Below are 22,102 nucleotides of genomic sequence, written 5' to 3' on the forward strand. Positions count from 1 at the left end.
TTATAGCTCATGAAAGGAAGTAGATTGATATTCTCAAAGTGAACTTCTTTCGCTTGTGTTCACAAAACCTGAGCTAGCCAGGTGGAAGGACGTTGAATTAAGCCTTTATTACTCTGCCTGGGGCACACGAGCTCGTGTGAGCAGCCCAAGGATGAATGTGCAGCTCCAGAGCCACGCGCCCTCTGCTGAGACCACAAATTTCCCTCCCTTAGTTTCTACACCTCAGCTAAGTACTTAAATAAAAATATCTTGAATGCTACCATTTCTTGGAATCTCATTTCATTCTTCACTAGCCATTCTCAGTGGCTGGAAATTAAACATTATCATCATCACATATTAATAGAAAGACTCTGGGGTACCTTGAAATGTTGATTCAGGGTTAGGAGCATTTCATCTGTGATCTTTGCCCTCAAGGAAATTACGATTTATGAGAAAGATTTGTAAACATAAATTCTCAGTGTTCAGTTTATAATGCCAGTGTATTCCTTTCAGGAAAAAAAAAAAAATAGTGTGAATGGAGATTAGCCTCCTAGCTGGGTCCTCAGAGCGAGTTTACCCATAATGGAACCCAGCGATAAAACTGACCATCCTTTCATGCCTTACAGGTCCTGGGAGCAGCTTTGCTTGTGCCTGGGAGCATTAGCGTGGTGCTGGGCAACATTTTGAAATAGGTCAGAACTGTTGGGAATACCTTTCTATCAGTATTGCTGATGCCTGCTTCACCTGCTAGTAAGGTTTCCTCAGACCTGTGGTACCCAGTTCTCCTGAGGTTATTCTGTGTCCACTACCCTAAGTCCACCATTTGGGGAAAAGAGAGGTACAGTAACCTCCTTACCTTGCAAGAGCGCCATTGTCGAGAAACTTTTATTTGTTTTTTTGTTTGTTTGTTTTTGTTTTCTTGTAGGTTTTGTGTGTGTGTGTGTGTGTGTGTGTGTGTGTGTGTGTGTGTGTTGTTTTTTTACATTATCAAAATCCCAGCTCTCTTAGTACAGCTCAGTTCCTCTAGGGACTAAGGGAAAAGCAAACCGGTGGCATCAATGCACACTACTGTGTGAATTATTAATAGTCTTTTTACCTACTCAAAAGAGTCACTTTCTAAGCAAGTATGTTTGTTAAATCAGACAACTCTCTAACCAGAGTTACTTACTTTATTCCAGACACTGTAGCAGAAAAGAAAAAAAAAAGCCCAAAATATTTCTTAAATGTTTTTAGAAGACTGCTCAAAAATATTAATTGGCACTGTGGGTTATAAATGAGGACAGTCATATCCCAAATTAAAATGTAGGCACAAACACGCACAAGAAAACTCTAAACAAGGTATAAAGTGAAAGCTAGAAGAACAGTATGGAATAGGGCGTGGGGGCTAAGAGCAGAACAAGATGTCTTCCAACTGTCCATTGAAGGAAGGCTGCGTGGGTGAGGCATGTGGATAAGGCTGGAATGACAGGGTCTGTATAAGCTGAGGTAAGGGTGATAGTCTAGGGTGGGTCAAGACAATAGTATTCAGCAAGAGCCCTGCCGTGCTGTCCTCCAGGGAGGTCCCTATTTCTCAAGAGGTGTTCTGCTGTGGAAAGAGGCTTGGAAATCAACACCTGAGTACCTTGCACTTTTTGTACATGAATTCTCTTCTCAACCCTCTGAGGAGGCATCTTAGGAGGAAATCAAGGGTCAGCAAAATCAAGTCACTTGCCTGAAATTCTATAGTTGGTGAATAGCAAGACAGTGATTATGATCGTGATCTGCCTGATGTTAGAGCAGCCATGTTCTTATCATTGTGAAGCTTTTCCCTACTTACCCCTGTGGGGACTCAGCCCAGCAGCCACAAGGGAGGGATGGGGCAGTCATGAATACGTGTAAGTTGAGAATTGTCTGCATGGGTATGGATATACTTACTTAAATTCTGTGCAAATCGAGAAGACTTACTAATGTTACTTTTCACAGAAATAATGTCATAATTTACCAAACCTTCTAAAGCAGGGAAGCAGCACTAGAAACCCTCATTTTGAAACCAGTGGTACAAAGGACTTATTTTTAACCATTTTGAGTTCATTCAGAAACCAGGAAGGGTGCCCAGGTGGCTCAGTCAGTTAAGGTCCAACTCTGGATTTCACCTCAGGTCATGATCTCACAGTCTTGAGATCGAGCCTTGCATTGAGCTCTGTGCTGAGTGGGGAGTCTGCTTGAGATTCTTTTTCTCCCCTCCCCTGCTCTCTCTCTCTCTCTCTCTCTCTCTCAATTAAAAAAAAGTGATTTGTCTAGCAGAGTTATTCATTTTTTTTGAAAATGTGTCTAGTCTGTTTTTTTAAGACCTTTTCTGTAAAAGGCATCACAATTCTGCTGCAGGAATACCTCCATTCACATGGTGGTTCCAGCATTTCCAGTCATTCTGAGAGCCCAGTGGTCATGTCAAGGTCTGGAGGTACCCTTCATGTCCATCTCTTCAGTTGTACAATAACCTTCATCTTACATCACATTATAAAAGTTTATTTTGTCTTTAAGGATAAGCATGCTTTCTGTTTTAGAAAGAAGTAGCCCAGATTACAGTTGACATTTGAACAGCATGGGTTTGAACTTCACAGATCCACTTATACACAGAATTTTTCCGATAAATACGGTGCAATACTGTAAATGTATTTTATCGTTATGCTTTTCTTAATATTTTCTTTTGTCTAGTTTACTTTATTGTAAGAATACAGTGTATAATCCATGTAACATATGTAATATGTGTGAGTCAACTGCCGATGTTATCAGTAAGGCTTCAGATCAACTGTAGGCTGTTAAATTTGGGGGGAGTCAGAAGTTACGGATATATGTTCAACTCAACTGCATGGGGGTCAGCACCCCCAGCCCCTATGCTCTTCAACAGTCCACAATATTTTGTTGGGAGAGAGGGACTATATGGTGACACTGTTTGATGTCACTTAAGTGCCTTCAGTTGGAGTGTGATCCCAGCTCACTCCTATTCCTTCTGACCTGAGTTTTCAGTTGGGCACTGCCCAGGTTCATGGTGCTTCCTCTGCCCCTCTCGTGGCCCCTTAGTACTTCCTTTAAGAGTGACTGTCAGAAATTTAAAAAATCAAAACTTGGGAGAATTTTGTTGAGGAAGGAGATTAGAAGCATGTTTTTAGTAATAAGCAATGTGGGGATCGTCCATGGCTTTCTTGGTTGAGGCTATCTCTATGCTATTGTGATTAGGGAGATTTGTGTGCATTTAATTGTTGGTAGGGATTTTATAGTTAAAAATAGAACTTTCCTGTACTTTTTTAGCTTATTTGTATTGTTAACCATTTTTATTCAGGAATGGAAATAGGATAGGGCCCTGAATGCAAACTACTAAAAGACAGAATCAAATGTTTTTTTAATTTTTTTAGAATTTATTTATTTTTGAGAAACAGAGTGAGACAAAGCATGAGTGGCGGAGGGGCAGAGAGAGAAGGAGACACAGAATCTGAAGCAGGCTCCAGGCTCTGAGCAAGCGGTTAGCACAGAGCCTGACGCGGGGCTCAAACCCACGAACTGTGAGATCATAACCTGAGCCGAAGTCAGACGCTCAACCAACTAAGCCACCCAGGCGCCCCTATAATCAAATATGTTTTATGATAGAATCGTTTTAATTACTTATGGAAAGTCAGTATATATAATCATATTTATAGACCCACATATTGTATTTAAGAAATTAACCAACTAACTGACCAATGCTCTGATCATCCTGAGTATATTAACCAGTGAGATTTTTGTGCTCATTTCTGGATGTCTCTCGTATTCACATTCCAAGTAGGAATTTTTCATCACTAACGAGGTTTGCAAACATCATTATAATTGTTCCTGCCCATCCCCCTTCTTTTGTCTTGTTTTTGGTTTGTTTGAAAAGAATAAATATTCTGAATGGTTACTTCTTTCCTTTTTCTGGCATCTGACAGTAAACTTAGTTATGCACAAATCATTCTGGGCATTATGAGTCACTTGCTGTTAGGCTCATTTCTGGTGAAATTGAATTTGTCCTTTTCTTTCACTGATGGGAATATCAGCTTATCGTGTTGGCTTCCTTCTCAAAGAGAGTGGGGATGCTAGTGGCGTAACTGGAGGGAATAACTTTATATCCTTTCATAAAGTCCCGGGGTGGAATTACTGAAGGACAGAAGATTTTTCCCTAGCAGGAGAGATACGTTTCTCCCTTGATACAGAAATCTCACACTCCAGGTCCTTTGACACATCACTGCCTGTTGGAGAGCATGGAGCCAGTGTTTACTGCTGGTTCTTGGGTGTTAAACAGCCCTCCACTGCTTTTATTGTACCATTAATTGCACTTAATGCAGCTGCATTTCTAGTACGCTTGGCTAGGCTCTGAAAATTAAGTAGAGGGTACTTTGTTATAAAATTCACTGTAATGAGCTCTGGTGGGACAGGGTCTGTTAAGTTTGAAATTACCTCGGGCCATTTCTAAAGGACTTCTTAAAATATTTCACATCTATAAAAGTTTGTAACTAGATAAATAGCCATGGAGTGTGTTAGACCGGGCAGAGGGAAATCCGCATTTCTCCTCCGTGCATCTTTGGAAAAAAAAAAAAAAAGTGAATATTTTGAATATTTGAGAGTGGGGCTTAGGTTCTACATTTTCCTCTGCCTCCCCTATTCACTAAATTCCAACTTTTCAGCTGTCCTTAACGTAAGCTCAGCTTTAGCTATTTGCACTATAATTTATATATACAGACGTTGTCCTTTTTGGTTTCTGTTTTGTTTTTGAATCCAAATCATACACGGAACTAGAATAAATATAGGGCCCCTCTCTGGGTGTACATAAATTGGTTCAAGAAGAGGTCACACCTCTAAGAACAAAAACGCTGAAGAGACAGCTGTAACTATTAGCCAATTAGTCTAATGTTTCAACTATCAGCCAGGGCCTGAAACAGATTCCTGGTACCTGGCTAATAGATGCTTAAAATGACTTTAATTTCCCCAAGATTCCTGGGCTATGTGACTGACTGCTGTAATGCTTTGAGGCTAATAAAATTTCAGATGGACTAATTTACCGGGTAGCTTTACCAAAACATCCAAGTAATCCGTACATACTCATTAGAGACGGGTCCAGAACATACTCTCTGAGGACTGATTTGAGAAACCTCGCTGGGATCAGCCTCACTGAGCTTTAGATGCACTGGCACAAATCAGGTGGAGGATCTTCTATGGTTTTAGTGCAGCAATTTATCTGAGTTTTGTAGTTAAAGTTTGAGCATGAGGTAATTAGAGCCCTCCAAGCTTGAAATTCATGAACCTTATTCCCCCTTTAATAGACTCTACACAAGCTTGCCAAACTCACTGTTTGACTGATAGTATATACGGAGGCTTTGTTAAAAGCCTCTGGTCAAAATGTAGTTTTAGAAATTTCCAAATCGGTTTTCTTTTCTATGTAGCTCTTACATGTGTAAACAGGGAAGACGGCCGCGTGTTATTAAGGAGGGTCAGTCAGCAGTCTGTTGTGCCCTTTGGAAATACTCACTAGTCAATAATCAAACACACGCAGCCGGGCAGCACCACACCTGCTGTCCAGATGGGTCTGACAACAAACACGACACGACCAATCAGGACTGAAGAATAGAGGGGGCTGAACGCCGTGGGTCTGTTTGGTTTCTTGCACTGTTTCTCCCTCCTGGCAAAAAAATGGAAGATAACCTTTATGCTGCTACCATTGTTGCAGCAGGCAGTGCTTGAGCGCACGTGTCTCTGCATTAAAAGCCGTAATTTAATCAAGTTTCCCAGTACCTACCTTGGATACATTTGTTAAGAAGTTGAGAATAGGCATATAGATTTTTAAGTATATAAATGGCTGCATACACACCTGCTTCTACAGGTACGTGCACATAGGTATTGGAACGCCCCACGCTAGCACATCACCTTTTCCATTTACTTTTCAACTTTTTTTTTTTTAACATTTATTCATTTTTGAGAGACAGAGCACAAGTGGAAGAGGGGCAGAGAGAGAGGGAGACACAGAATCCGAAGCAAGCTCCAGGCTTTGAGCTGTCAGCACAGAGCCCGACGCGGGGCTGGAACTCAGGAACCGTGAGATCATGACTTGAGTCGAAGTCGGACACTTAACTGACTGAACCACTCAAGCGCCCCACAGGCGTGTTGACTTTTATAAAAGTTTATTATGCTAAAAATAGACATTATGGCACTAAAGTTCAGCGACAGTCTTGAGGCTTTTCATGTATGCCAAAACATTCTATCTCCAGTAACTGTTTTCATCATTCCTGTTTGTGAACAAAGCCACAACATGTGATTTATTTAGCCAGAGATGCAGAGGTTTTTGTTTCTGGCTTTTTGATTTTCATGTGATTTCTAGACTACACATCTTTGAGAAAGGAAAGGGAGCTAACAGTTTATTACTACCTCAACTGTGTCCCATACTGTGTGAGGCACTTCACACACATCATCTCATTTAATGCTTAACCAACATGCTGGAATGGCTAGTGTTAACGTTCATCTTTTTGGTAACCATATTTCTCCGATATTTTGCTACCTGACTCAAGGTCACACACAACCTAGGAGGTAACAGATAAGTTCTATTTATATAATATCGCCTTACTGACTCTCTTTAATCTTCTTCATCAAAAGCATTTTACCAGCACCCATTTTTTTCTCAATATATGAAATTTATTGTCAAAATGGTTTCCATACAACACCCAGTGCTCATCCCAAAAGGTGCCCTCCTCAATACCCATCCCCCACCCTCCCCTACCTCCCACCCCCCATCAACCCTCAGTTTGTTCTCAGTTTTTAAGAGTCTCTTATGCTTTGGCTCTCTCCCACTCTAACCTTTTTTTTTTTTTTCCTTCCCCTCCCCCATGGGTTTCTGTTAAGTTTCTCAGGATCCACATAAGAGTGAAAACATATGGTATCTGTCTTTCTCTGTATGGCTTATTTCACTTAGCATCACACTCTCCAGTTCCATCCACGTTGCTACAAAGGGCCATATTTCGTTCTTTTTCATTGCCATGTAGTACTCCATTGAACCAGCACCCATTTTTATTTTGCTGCAGAGAGATTTTTAAAAACCCAGGTTGCATTAAGATTTATTTACTCCTTACTGTTGACTATGCCAAAAAATGGTCACAAATACTGATATTGAGCCCTTTCCACAACTCTTTGGACAAGGAATTGTTACCTCATTCTACAGATGGGGAAACCAAGGCCCGGATGTCACGTGTTTTACCCTTGTTCGCCATGTGGTAAATGATATAGCTGAGACTAAAAGTAAGGCCTTTGTCCCAAACATTTATGCTCTTTCTACTAAACCATAACTGTCTGTCCATCTTTTTAAGTACTTGTAAATACTCAGATGAATAAAGACATGAAGACCCTTTGATGAGTATTACAGAGGCCAGAGCTAGACCCATGGTGAGATGCTACCTATGGAAGAGGTTCCTTCTAAAAGAGTAACATCAGTAAATGAGGTAAATACACTTCTGAAGACAATACATGGAGCTTACTCTGTCTCTCAACCGTGGGTTCATTTATGAAGACAGAAGAGGAAATGGTAGCAATGACACAAATCAAAGTGAAGTGGGCCCAAGAAAATAAGCGACTGCATCATCCTTGCCACATTCTGGAAGCCCCAAAGTGAGCTGTGTTCAAAGGGAAGAAGAGAGAGAAGCCAAGAGGAGTGAGTTCAAAGAGCCAAATGGACGTTTTCTATTTTCTGCTGAGTGCTGAGGGTGACGTTTGTTTCAACAATAGTTTTGAAATTCCAGGAGACATGGTCTTTCTCCCTTGCCATATAGCTGTTTTCTGAAAGACATAATTCTTGAGAAACAAGGCTTTGTTCTCTCCTACACAGAGCACTTCTTGGTTTCTTGCTTTACTGGCTTAATCAAAACTCACTCAATAATGCGGAAGGAATATGAGGTCCTTCTTGGCCCTTTCAATTGTTTTTCCAACAAATAAAAGACACTTTTGTTTTCTCTGATTACTTAATATTCTTCTAGGTCACACCTAGGTATATTAATAATCTGTTGCAATAGTTGCCTATGGGTATTTGACAGATCTTGGCTGCAAGGAAGAATTATTTACTGCTCTTGTGATCGAAGAGTTATAGAGACTCCAAAAACAGCTCCAGGTAACTTCTCCATTTACAACATTTTAAAGGCATCTGCCATCGTGAGAGATACAAGGAAAGAGAGACTGATAACCAAGTGGACCAAGAAAGAGCATCCTCTTTGATGAGTGAAATGAAGGACAGTGTTGGTAGTGTGAGGTGAGGGGAAGGCCTTAAAGTTGCCCTTTCTATAGCACATCGGCATCTCTGTAAGCCCATAGAGAGAGTTTCATGTTTTCATGAAATTAGGAAGGAAAGTCACTCCAGCGGTGGAGACCTGGATCTTAGGAAAGAATGCTTGATTTCCCAACTCACACAGTGGAGAGAAGGAGGAGTAAGACTGGTCTGAAACGATGAGCCTGAAAAGCAGCAGAATGGAGACTCCAGACCATACAGGGAAAAAGGATGGTTTCAGGGGGACAATGATGCCTTGGTTTAGATGTATTTAGATGTACTTCCCTATAGAGATATACTTATGAATGCAAATCGTAGGTGACTATGTTGTTTGACCATCATCTAGAAGCACTCGATCTGAAGCTGAGATCCTGTTGGCTGGATGAGGCACCTCTTCACCGAGCATCATTTTTGTAGATTCAGGTTATAGAAAAATGATTTTTTTTTCAACGTTTTTTAATTTATTTTTGGGACAGAGAGAGACAGAGCATGAAGGGGGGAGGGGCAGAGAGAGAGGGAGACACAGAATCGGAAACAGGCTCCAGGCTCCGAGCCATCAGCCCAGAGCCTGACGCGGGGCTCGAACTCACGGACCGCGAGATCGTGACCTGGCTGAAGTCGGACGCTTAACCGACTGCGCCACCCAGGCGCCCCGAAAAATGATTTTTTTAAGTTATGTGTTACCTATTTCTCAGCCTAACCTAAACTCTGGACAGTTCTGTAGCTTCTCTGAGGTTGTCCATCTTCTATATCTTGGGCCTGTAGCTTGTTGCTTCTTCTCAGGGTGTAAACTTTCTCAGATCACTTATTTAAAAAGTTTTTGGGGTGGCTGGGTGGCTCAGTTGGTTAAGTGTCTGACTTTGGCTCAGATCATGATCTCACAGTTCATGAGTTCGAGCCCTGCGGGGAGCCCTCTTCTATCTGAGCAGAGCCCATTTTGGATTCTCTGTCTCCCTCTCTCTCTGCCCCACTCACGTGCTTGCATGCGCTCTCGCTCTCTCTCTCTCTCTCTCTCTCTCTCTCTCTCACGTAAATAAACATTTATAAAAAACGTTTTCATCCTGGGTGTTCTCTCACTTGTATTCTTTGCCCGTCCTTTTGCCCTTACTCTCCTTCCCTTCACTTACAGATTTCTAAAAAACGAATTTAAAGTGTGTAACTCATGGTTGTCACCTCTCATTTACTGCTCAGTGGATGGCAGCGCCTCCACCCAAGGTCATCATTGCATTTGACGTAGCTGAAGAGTCATTCCTTTAAATGTTCTGGCTCTTCTTCTTTGTAGGTAGGACACTGTCACCTCTTTATCCACCTTCTACCCCTCTGATGGTTCATTCTCAGGCTCTTTGCTGACTCCCCTTCCTCTCTATGAATGCAGTTGTTCCCCAGGCCGGCCCCCAGCTCTGCCTTATTCTGCCCTTCTGCGGCTTCTCCGCCTACTGTACCCCGATGACCTGCATTCTTGTCCTCACCTCTGCCATGCCTCTCCATGAAGCCTCGGGTCTGCCAGGCCTCTCCTTTCACTGGGCCTGTCCTCAAGCCACCCAGTTCAACACCCCATCTTCTTAGCACCTTCTCTTCTAAATGTCCCATTGAATGATTGAACCATCTACACTGTTTGCCACCCAAACACCTGGCCTTCACGCTGACTCTTCTTTTTCCCTTAATAGTCAATTGCAAACTCTCCCAAGCTCACCTTCTGAATGTCTTTAGGACCGAACTCCTCGCTGCAATCTTTCTGACTTCCTTCCCGGGATTAAATTACCATCCTTTCTTGCCTAGACTTTGCAGTAGCTACATTTTCATCTTGCCTGCAAACCCATTTCTACCCTGTGCAGCACCACCATGTTGCCAGCCCACTCGCATGTGCTCGTGTCCCTCTTCTCCTCGGACTCTTAGGAGGTGTCCCAGTTACTGTGTGTAAATTATGAACTCCTTTGCGGTGTTGGTAAGGCCGAGTGTGGCTCGGCCTATAAACGTGACATTTGTTTCCCTGCAGGGGAACTCACGTGTCTTGCTCAATTTGTGCCATCGTGTGTGTCCTTCTCTCTGCCTCAGCCATGCCTCCCACCCACACCAGTCCCTGGCTTGTATTCCTGGGAAATTTCTACTCATTTCTATCTGAAGCGTCCTCTTCTCTCTTAAATCCTTGAATTTCACTGGAGTCAGATGCTCCCTTTCCTGAGATCTTCCAAGAGAACGATCGTTTTATGACAGTTTATATTTTTGTCTCCTCAGAATCTCGGTTCCTTGACAGCACTGATGCCTTGCCATTTCCTGAACCTGACAAGTGTCTCCCATCTCAGGGACTTTATACTTTGTCCCCCCTTCACCTGGACATCATATCATTCCTTTATTTTATCTGTATCTCTACTCTGGTATATTGTTAGAGAGGTCTTTCCTGATTTTTCTGTCTTACCCAGAAATCCCTACCACCTTCCACCTTTCCCCCTTCTTCCCTTTATTTTTTTCTTCATGCTAATTACATAATTAGACGAGTATGTATTGTCATTATCTCACCCCCCCCAAGAGTCAGCTCCATGTAGTCAAGTTTGTCTGATTTGCTCACTCTTCTATGCCTTGTCACTAGAGTGCCTGGCACTTAGTAGGCCCTCAGTTAATATTTAGACGAGGGTTTGAATTGTATGCTTTCCAACCGGCATAATAGTTGGCACAGAGTCAATGCTCAGTAAAGGTTTATTAAAAGAATAAACATGGAGTATGCATTTGACCGTGGTTAAATAAATTGCCATGTCTGAACCCACTAAACTGAAGAGCCCAGTAGCTTCCTGGAATAAAAGAATCAAGACAGCTGGAAGACAAATAAAAATGACTGGCTAGTGGCAAAGTCCATTCTCATCAGAATGCTGGTTCAGTTATTCAGTTCAGATTTTTGGCAAGTGATGCAGATTCTTTTTCAGAAAATGTTGATTGATTGCACAGTTGTACCCACTTCATTTGCAAACCTTCATTATCTCTTTTTCCTTTCCTCCCTCCGTCTGCATTTAGAAGGGGAGGAGCTGTGTATAATTCTACAAAGCAATTTTTGTGAATAAACCAACTTACTGGCTGCGGCTTTCAGTCTCGCGGTTCCACACAGAATACAAGTGTCTGCTTGAGTTCTGTGTTCTCTCTTGCCTGGGTCTCTTGCATTCATTCATTTAAGTATTCATTTGATTACTTATTCATTCAAGGAATCATTTGTTCAGTCACCTTTAGTGCCAGCCTGGTACAGGATATATGTGGACGCTTGGCTGTTGTCTAAAGAAGAGTTCTTGGCCTGAGGTCGGTAGATGTGTTGCTGGGGCTCTCTGGGATTTTTGTAACGGTATACACACAATTTTGTGTTTGAGTATCGCCTCAGGAAGAGGGTTTGTTGAAACGGCTCTGTTACTCAAGAAAGCAGCACGTTAAGCACCTCCGATAGAGGCTTGAGCTGAGCCTTAAATCTAAATACTAGGTTCTCCCATTAGAGGTTTTCTCCTTGTTAAGTTTCATGGTGGTGATAAGGGTGAAAGCATACGCTTGTGTGTGTTCTTCAGTCTAGGTCTGACAGTCTTGTCAGCCTGTTTACTATCTGTACACTCCAAATAGGGCCCACATTTCTTAGTTTCTAACTCTGCCTAAATCATAGACGCTCTAGGTTCCTAAGAGGCAGATGGCAATGATGATGCAGACCTTGATCTGCTAACATAAGCAAGACCTAGCGCCTGCTCATTTACCATTGATAATTGTGTGGGCTTTTGTTTATATGAAATCAGAAGGAAGATGGTGGGGTTGTAAGAGCTGATTTGGGTTTCCAGTGGTGGTGGCTGTGTACATTTACCTAATCAAGTTATGTCTGAGGCATTCAGCATCTTAAAATGAATGCCAATTACCACTGGAATAGGCCATGAGTGAATCCTTCAAAGGAAAATTCACTGGGCAGTTGCTGACACTCAGTGAATTTCTGGCTCTTTGCCCAAGTATGTGTGAAATGTTTGCACTGGTTTGAGGCCCTGATTGCAGTTGGCTCACAGGGTTTGTGGTGACACTGTAGATTTGATATCATGCCACAGGAAAGGCAGACACCGGGGACAACATACAGAGGAACAAAATATTCCTGATATTAAAAAAATAATAATAAGTCCTAAGTATTTCTAATATTTAGGCAAAATGTAGTCCCGATATCCTGTTAAAATTGGAATAAAGATAGAGATTTAGAACAGCCATCTTTGGGGGCGCCTGGGTGGCTTGGTCGGTTAAGCGTCTGACTTCGGCTCAGGTCATGATCTCACGGTCCGTGATTTCGAGCCCCGCGTCAGGCTCTGTGCTGACAGCTCAGAGCCTGGAGCCTGTTTCAGATTCTGTGTCTCCCTCTCTCTCTGCTCCTCCCCTGTTCATGCTCTGTCTCTCTCCGTCTCAAAAATAAATAAACGTTAAAAAAAAAAAAAAAAAAAAAAGAACAGCCATCTTTGGCCTACCCTCTGCTTTTCATACCAAGGAGGAGAAAGGTGATATGTCCTGAACGCCTCCCTTGGGCTCAGCACTGGGCTCTAGAATGTTCATTTCTTCACAGTTTTCTGTGCACACTCTGTGTTCCAGGCCATATTCTGTCAGGGTTTCAGCAGTACACAAAACAGTTTCTCTAGCTATGAAGGTAAAAGACCAGTGGAGGAGGAGACAATAGGTGAAGAAGTTCCAGAAGGAAAATTAAGGCAGGGCAGGGGTTTGCCACATGGCTCACATATGAAACAGTGACCCTTCTGACAGAACGGGAAGTTGGGGTCCACAGGGCCTAAGTTGTTCAAAACCACCCAGCTAATTAGGGATAAATGAAGGATTCAAAACGGGGCCAGCCTGACTTCAGAACCCAAAACCTTTCCCCTGTTCATAACCGTCTGCCATTGAACTCTTCCTGCAAGCAGAGGGCAGGCAGCGTTTGGGAAAGGAATCAGGCATCCTACAATAAGGACCTGAATCACTGTCATCCCTTTCAGAACTCCCCAGGTGATGTGACAGCCCATTTGGTGACTGCGTCATCTCACACAATGATCTTCTGGGTCCTGTGAGGTGGGTGTTTGCTTCAGGGGCTTTGCCATAAGCCGTGTGTTTGCATATTTCGGGAGCAGTGTGAAGTCAGGGATTTCACACCAAGCTCAGTGGACCTTCGTCTTCGTTGGTGTAATCATGTGACTATGAAGCAATAGTATTGAGCCTCAAGAAAGTGCTGTGGTATTGGGGGGTGAGTACCCAGCCTCGCAAGTGACTATAGGAGTGTGACAGTCCAGTGGTGTTGCCGCTTAGGGGAAAGCAGGTTGGAGTGTGCAAGAAGATGAGCCTGCAGCCTTGCTATTCATAACTACATTAACATGCATTTGTCCTTCACATATGACCAGTAGATCCCAGAATCTTTTTTTTTTTTTTTTTCAGTATATGATGCCAAAATGAGCACTCGGGGTCTTGACTGCTATATTTCACTGTCCTTGTGACCTCACCTTCCATACCCCAGTTCCTCTATACCCCTTTTCTGAGGCCTTTCCTGCCCCCATTTTCCCTGCACCCATCCCCATCCCGAGTTGAGTTGGTAGTTGCACATTCATTATATGTTATTCATTTGTTGATGTGTCTTTCTGCTTACTAGACCCTGATCACCTGGAGGGTCAGGGTGGTGGTACCTTTTCATTTGAATATTCTGTAACCGTGCCCAGCCCAGAACAGAGCCTCAACGCATATTTTCCATGGATGCTTTTAGCTTTCTTCAGCTAACATAAAAAGAAAGCATCTATAAATGAAAATAGGAGCCTGGCCTAGATCTCCAGCACCTAGGTCAGCGAGGTTAATATCTTTCATATTGCTAAGGGTTCACTAAGTTCTGGATGAATAAATGTAATACCGTAGCCTGAGACGGTTAGGCTTTGGAAATTGATCAGAATGACTTTTAAGCAGGTGCTATTATCAGCAGAACATTGTGTCATTTGGGCCAACACCCCAGTGCCTCATGGAGCTATTTATGTTGACCATACTTTGGGCAGAAAGAAAGTCCCTAAATGCACTGCCAAGCTTTGTGGCACAAAAGGGGGGGGGGGCGTGTAGGGGAGGAAATACAAATATGATTGAATATATGAATGGGTGTGTAAGGAAGAGAAGAGGGAGAGGGCCAGAGACATTGCCTTCTTCCTCCCACAGAAACACAAGCTGCTTCCTTCCAGTCCAGCGTTTCTTCACTCCCTGTCATATCGGTGGCCTGGGAAAGCCTGAAGGATGAATGGAGCATTAGACTAGAAGTAATAAGGTTGTGCCTGACTTACCTCAGAATTTGTAGCAGATGTTACAAATGCCATAACATGAAATTTTGGGATCAGGCTTGGGAAAAAAATCAAGATAACAGATGTGGACCTCTTCCTTTTACCATCAAGTGCTGACCTACATCGTAGTGATTCATGGCTAATCTCTACCCCTTCCTGTTGGGTTAGGATCATGTCCCTAACAGTCTTTGAGCCCCTGAGGTCAGAAGGGGTGACAACAATATGGTAGCAGTCAACTGAAAAGATTTTAAGAGCATTTTCAAAATGAGAGTATAAGCCTTGCATTTTCTCTCCAGACCCTACTGAGGGAGCAAACCAAATCCAGCCCCCATTAAAAATTGAAAATTCTGAAAATATTTTCAGCTTATTAGTGAGGGAGATCATTTCTATCAATTAAAAGATAAGCATTAAATTTTGCAGAGTGACTCTGGCATTGAAATCTCAAATTTGATGTGATCTCTTTTTCCCTTTAAGAGCTGTCATCAGAGAGTACTTGGTGTCCTTTTTGTAAACTATGCACTTAATTCATGAGAACACACAGTATTTCTTCCTGACAAAGAGTGGGCGATTTGTAGAGGAAAGTGGTCATTGGAAGCAGGGGAATTTGAATAAGAACAAAAACAATAATAACAACAAAAGAAGAAACTCAAAACTATAGCCTGCCCATCGTAGTCAGGAAGCAGGCATCTGTTCAGGCTCTGAGCCCCAGCCAGTGTCTGTATGGCCCACTTGGCCTCTATCACACAGCATGGCCTCACGCAGTGGATTGCATCTTATATCATCTTTGTATGCCTAGTACCTAGAAGAGCAGCTGCCGTGTGTTAAGGGTCAGTATGTGTTTGTTGCTGTAGCCTGAAGCCAGAAATCGTTTCTCTCTTCTGGCTGGGTTCATGTTAGGTAACAATCAAGACTCCCACCACTCAAAGATTCTACATCCTTCATTCTGAAGTCACCTTATAACTGCCACGCTCGTTAAGCTTCCCCGGGTGGAGAGGGAATGCAAGCCACCATATTCCATATCTCTGCTGGGAATTGAAAGACTGGAATCAGTCATGATCAATAACCTTCCTACCTTTATTTATTTTGTAAAGAAAAGAGGAAATGCTCATACCCTTTGCTGTGCAAAGAGGATGAAATTAGCTTTAAACTTTATACCCCAAAGCAGCCCATGTAGCAAGTTGTTGAAGCCAAGAAACATTCTGTAAAGACTTGGATGTCTTTTAAGTTACTGTAGGACTTTGGTCCTTTAAAAGTGCCCTCTTTTGGGGCGCCTGGGTGGTTCAGTCGGTTGAGTGTCTGACTTCAGCTCAGGTCACGATCTCACGGTCCGTGAGTTCGAGCCCCACGTCGGGCTCTGGGCTGATGGCCCAGAGCCTGGAGTCTGCTTCCGATTCTGTGTCTCCTTCTCTCTCTGCTCCTCCCCCGTTCATGCTCTGTCTCTCTCTGTCTCAAAAATAAATAAACGTTAAAAAAAATTTTTAAAAAAAGTGCCCTCTTTTTATGTATAGTGTTATTTTGACACAATGAAGAAAGTAAAATGGCAGTAATCAAGTAACACCATCTTCCTTTTTTTGCAAAGTCCTGTTAGATTTCTAACAAGCATTTCCTCATCTGTTGTCCGGTCTGATGCTCTGCTCTTCTCTGCCTGTGTCTTCTGGAATCACTTAAAGATTCCCCGCATGTAACCCACACAGGCTCTGGATCAGCCTGCATCTTCCCGAGGTTTCTTTCCAAGAGATGCTGATGTTAGAGCTTCATCATTCTCTCAGGTGCTGTCACTCTAAGCAGCAGCTTAACCCTTTGCCTTAAGAATTTCATTGTCAACGGGAAGTTTCAGTTCTCTCATGAAGAATGTTAATCACCCTTTATCGTAGCCCTTATGAGGGACATATAATAGTTCCAGTAGTAACTACCAGATTGTCAGACAAAGGCTATGTTTCCTTTTCCCCAGCTACAGATGCAGAAGTGCCTTCTTTGGTAGCTAGAAACTCTCATTTCCTTCAAGGAAAAGGAAGGCAGAGGGGGCAAAGTCAGTCTTCGAAAGGAAACAATGGCGTGAAAGAAGTCCCTGTAACTTGTTGCTGACCAAATGCACAGAAGCATTGTCCAGACTTATTACAGCAGTGCTTGGGTGCTATTTCCCTCTTAGATGACTTTACCATTTTGATGTCAAAAATCATAAGGAAAAGTCTTTCAAAATCATATGGCCACTATTTAGTTCTTCAGAAGATAAGAAATGCATGAGGTACAAACCCTAAGCTAACCAGATTTATTGAAGGTTGCATGTTTTCCCCTTAGTTCTTACTAGTTAAAGCCATATAGGTATCCCTCCCCCCCCCCTTTTTTTGAGAAAAGCAGACATGGTTTCTTTTTCCCAAATTAAACAATGTATTTATATTTATTAATACTTTCACAGTCATATCATCTCTAATGCTTTTGGCTAATGCATTCAATCCATACTCAAATTGTGGGAGAAATTTAAATATGTGTTGCATCAAAGAATTTTTAAATCGGCATAAGACTTTTTAGAGTTTCAATTATTTTAGTGGATTAAGTACCTCTCTTTTGTCTCAATTTGTAATGTAATGTGTTCATAGGGTTCTGGGATATGAACTATAAAGATATATTTTGTGATGTTTAAAAATTACTAGGGCACCTGGGTGGCTCAGTTGGTTAAGTGTCCGACTCTTGATTTTGGTCATCTGTATTTTAAAAAGAAAAAAAAAAAAAAACAACAACTAATATTGGTGAAAGTATATTGAAAAAGCTCCATTATTATTTCTTTTCAGATATTAACATGATGAATTGTGTGGAAACACCATATATTGTGCTGGGGACAACAGAGTTTCAGTGACAGTGCTGCTGTATTTGTTAAGTTGGTACTGAGCTCTACTTTTTCCAGTGTGCCCTCTCCTTCCCAACCTGAAATTCCCTTGGTTTCTAAGCCATGCACAACCAGTGAAGGGTTCACGGTTGAAAGGATGCAAATTGTGATATGGGCAGTAGGCAAAGCTGTGAGGACCAGTTTCAGATTGAAGATTAGGTCCCATATTAAGTGAAGATGTAGAAATTGTTATTTTGATAGGGAAACACAGGCACACACACTCTCCTTGTAAACTTCTTAGGCTCCTGGGAAAACTCTTCCTGGTTTCCCTTGGCCTACAGTGAGGGGAGGCTAATTGAGATTCTTCAAGGGAAATCCCTTTTCTTTTCTTCGGTAGCCATGGAAAGACTCATTAAGCATTCTATACTTCAGTCTTTCCCAGACCCTGACTTTGCTCAGCCCAAGTGCTAAAGCCCAGGGAGTGATGTCCGAGATTCCATTAAGCATGCCCTTTCGTCCTCCCTACCCCCCATGCTTAGTGTGGGAACAGAGCCTTGCCCCTCGAAGGATGGGTTCAGAGGGCAGCCATAAAGTTTGCCTTTTTACTAGGTGGGTGATTCTGTTCTTGAAATACTACCTGCATTTATCCATTTTGCCATTCTGCTCCCCATGCAGGGGGGCTGGATGTGAAAATGCCTCTGCCGTGGTCTTTCCTACTTGCCAATGACCACTTCTTCCTAATAAAACCATCCTTTGGAAACCCTGACTCACAATGTCATCTTCCTCTTCACATATCTTTTTTCAAACAATCTCTTAAGTAACAAGCCCCCTTCTCTCTCCTGCCTGTGGTTTACCTTCCCATTGTGAACTGTGCTGGTGAGACAGCACCACCCTGGGTGCTGGGAGCTGAGGCAGCTCCACCCTTTCTGGAAATGGGGGTTGGGGAGAGTTAGGAAGGAAAAGGGCAGTGCAGGACACAAGGCAAGTAGGGCCCTAGACTTTTCCTCTTTCATTATGTGTGTCCACTGAGCTGTCCTGTTTCTGTTTTGTAATGGGTTCTTCTGTGGCAAGCTGACCTTTTGGCTGAATAGGTCAAACTCCCACTGAGCGCTAATCCTCAGCCTTCCTGGCGATTGTGTATCCCCGAAGGTGACAAGTGCTGGGTAGGAATATGACTGGGGGTGTGTGGTCTATTTCCCAAAAGGGGGATCATCTTTTACTGCACCGAATTAATTCTCAAAGACCACCTCACGAGCTAGGCAGAGTCTATTCTGGAATATTTTTGCTGACATTGTTGAGGGACAGAACTAATTTTTCAGGTACATGTTTCAGATTGTGGTTTCCTTCTGTGTCTTGCATTTTTTAATGAGAGAAAAGTCAAAATCACAGTTCTCATGATTCATCGTATCTTTTTAGATTCCTGAAACAATCAGAATTTCTCTGGTTGATATTTAAAAATCCCTCGCTCGATATATTTCTTGCATTTAAAGTCTCTTAAAACTCTAGGTGCTTTATTTTTAACCCTGGCAAAATATGAGTGTTGCGGTGTTTGTTGATAATTATGTGCTGGGCCTAGGTTTGTTTTGAGTTGCTTACAATTTTCTTTTGACTGTTTATAAGGTTTTATGACACCAGCTACCTTACAGTAGTTAGCGATTTTCAACAGCAAGTTGATACTCAGTAAATGCTGAATCAGATTTGAAGTTGAATTACTGTATTGCTGTTTTTTTTTTCTTTCTTTCAACTGTTTGTATAAGCTGTTCAATTAACACAATTCTCACACTTCACTGTCAGTGAGTCAGGGACACATTAGTCACAGATAAGGGTTCCATGTTCCATTTGTTTAGCAATGTGTTGTTTTGTGTTTTTGTTCGGTTAATTTAATTAGTGCTCTTTAAATTTCAAAAGGTAATGTCTTTTATCTGAGGAAACAAATAAGTGAAATATGTCTGTAAATGAGAGGAAACAGTGACCCATTCATCAGTAAGTGTATGTTGCATCTAGACAACCACGTGGTTTTAGAAACTGTTAACTTCCAAACATCAAAAATCTGAGAGAGCCTCATACATAAGCAGTGTATTACTTTGCTGAAAATGATGGACTCACTGAGGAAACACCTCTTTAGTTTTTCTTAGGCATTAATGATACTCTGTTAGCGGAATGAGATGAACGTAGAGGAACAGAATAACTGCATCTGCATTGTTCCTGGGTTACCAGATTATTGTCTCCATTCTCCAAATGCGATAGGCTAAAAATACAAAACAAGAAGCGTGTATTTAACATCTATTCGTTACCAGTAATGCTGGAGTCAGAGCTGGGCTTCAACCGGGGGCATAATGGGCTCCTGTTTAACATATTTATGTTGGTTGTAAAATTAGGAACTGTCATTACAGCCCCACATCACCTGCATAAGTGCAAAACATATAAATCAAGAGAAGTTCCAGTGCCATAAAAATGCCATGGGATAGAATAGCATGAAACCACTTACAAGATACTTGTGTGTGATGCTAGCATGTACCGGGACGCACCCTTTCATTTCTAGAGGATCTGAGGAACAAAGAAGAATAACTATGCAGGTAGGGCTCATGGATGGAAGACCTGATGAAGACATGTGGGATCCCCAGACTGACTAATAATTTTTTTTAATAAAATTCCGTATTATTTATGCATTGGCAGCATTTACTGAGAGTAGAGCCTGAGCCCTACGTGAAGAAAAGGCAGGAAAAGAAAGGCCATCAATGGCCAGGCTTGAATAACCCCTGCAGCACTACACTAAAGTCAATGTTCCTATCATTCCAGGAGGCAGTTGGCCTGCCATCTGTTGTTACTGGAGCATGCCTCTTGGGCCTCCTAGTAAATAAACCTCTCCTTATATTTTCTGTGAAGCTTTAGGGTCCTCTGTAGGTTGGTGGCTGTTGTTCTCCTGGCCTTCTTCTGAATCCAGCTTTTTGGAGAACAGTCTATGTTCTCTCAAACCAGCCCGTTTCTTCTGCGAAGTGCAGTGGTTTATTTTGAACTTGATAATTGGGAGTCCTGAGATGCCCATAAATTATGAACTGTTATTAATAAGGAGCTTTCTGGATCCTAATTACTGCCTCAAAAAGAGAGTGGACACTTTTGAAGTTTTTCAACCCTCCTGCCTCCCAGAAGCTCCCCCCAACAATCTTAAAAAAAAAAAAAAAAAAGACTGCAGATTTTATTCATGTGGGATCATTCACACCAAGCTACCATAATGTGCAATTAACACTCTAGAAACTGAAAACAGTATTCAGCAAGACAGCTGCATTATCAAAAATGCCAAAGGAGTTTTGAAGGGAGTAATGTGCATGTTAGAATAGGAATTTAATCAGAAATGTGCCCATACACACACAGTCGTAGTGTCTTAAATATATCTGAATATTAAATTTTTAAAAATCCCAAGTCTATACTTATAGCAAAGATTAATGTTAGGATAGAAAACGGAGTTTTCTATTTTAAAATTATTGTGTGTTTTGCTTCTGAAGCAAATGAGGAAGTTGGAATAGAGATTTCTAAGATCCCTTCCAGCTGGAATATTCTTTGATAATAATCACTCTTCAATTATATTTTATAAATTTTCCCATTGAAAAAAAATGCCCCTTTTATTTCCTCTTGCCAGTCATAATGATACTTAACACCCATGCTATTTTCAAAGTGCCTTTCAGACACTGCAGACACTAACTCACAATTGCGGGGGTAAACTGCCTACTTCTGCACAGCACAATAATCATAAGTACATTTATATTATAATCCCTACTAAGCTATGGATCCAACTGACTGACTTAGTAACTGAAATGAAGCAGAATTATCCCAGCAGCATTTTGCTGGAATTTTCTTGTCAACTAGCTGAAAGTGTTCTTAGAAGTAAGAAGGTAGGGGTTTGGGTTTGGGTTTTGGTTTTTTTTTTTTTTTTTTCCAATTCATAGCGTGTAGGTTTGAGGAAGGTAGAGGTTCATAATAACATTGTCAAGAAAAGCAAGAACACTTGAGAAATTGACCTGCTGGAAATAAGGGAGAGATCTAAATATATCCTTGACAAATTATGGTAAAGCAGAATTTTGTGTTTGAGAACTTATTTAAAAAAAGAAGGAGGAGAAGGAGAAAGAGAAAAGAAAAAATACCCGGAACAGATTTGAAAGCAAATCATGACCTCATGCAAAAATATTAGTGAAGGAAAGACCCTTGATCCTGGATCTGAGAAATATCCTGCATTAAGCTCCCCTTTGTTGAGGATTGGTGGGGGTTCCTTGAGCGCAGGTGCCCACGGACAACACACGGTGGGCATTCAGGAAGGGAAGCACCGACTAGAAGTTAGTAGGGGAACCAGAGTATTCAGATAAGAAAACGGTCACTGACCTGGTGAGGCACGCTGGAGGCAAGGGTCTGCCTGGGCTTCGTGTGGGTCCTGTAGGAATAGTTGCATGTGAGTGTTGGGTAAATATGAGATCCAGCCATCCTGAGACATTTAACGCTAGTGCAAACAGTCATTAATCGGAATCTCTTATCCGACATGTTGTGCTTATTAAATTGTAATAAAATTATTGCCCTAGAACGTGAAAAAAATTTCCTGTTTGCTTTTTCCTAGCCTAGACGATACGAAAAGTTTAGGTCTCTAGGGTGATGGCTCAGGGGGTGGGGGAGGCAGTACACGTATGCTTTAAAAATGACAATCCTTAGGTTTGGAGAAAAATAGTTTACCCATTTGTT

General features: G+C 41.9%; 1 protein-coding gene across 1 annotated transcript in view; it reads left to right on the forward strand.

Annotated features, from left to right (window-relative positions):
* The window catches only part of NPAS3 (neuronal PAS domain protein 3), an 867,685-nt gene that overhangs the window by 386,480 nt on the left and 459,103 nt on the right, over positions 1 to 22,102 (forward strand). The window lies entirely within an intron of this gene.

Source organism: Panthera leo, chromosome B3 (assembly GCF_018350215.1).
Source record: "Panthera leo isolate Ple1 chromosome B3, P.leo_Ple1_pat1.1, whole genome shotgun sequence".
In the NCBI taxonomy this organism is placed as follows: Eukaryota; Metazoa; Chordata; class Mammalia; order Carnivora; family Felidae; genus Panthera; species Panthera leo.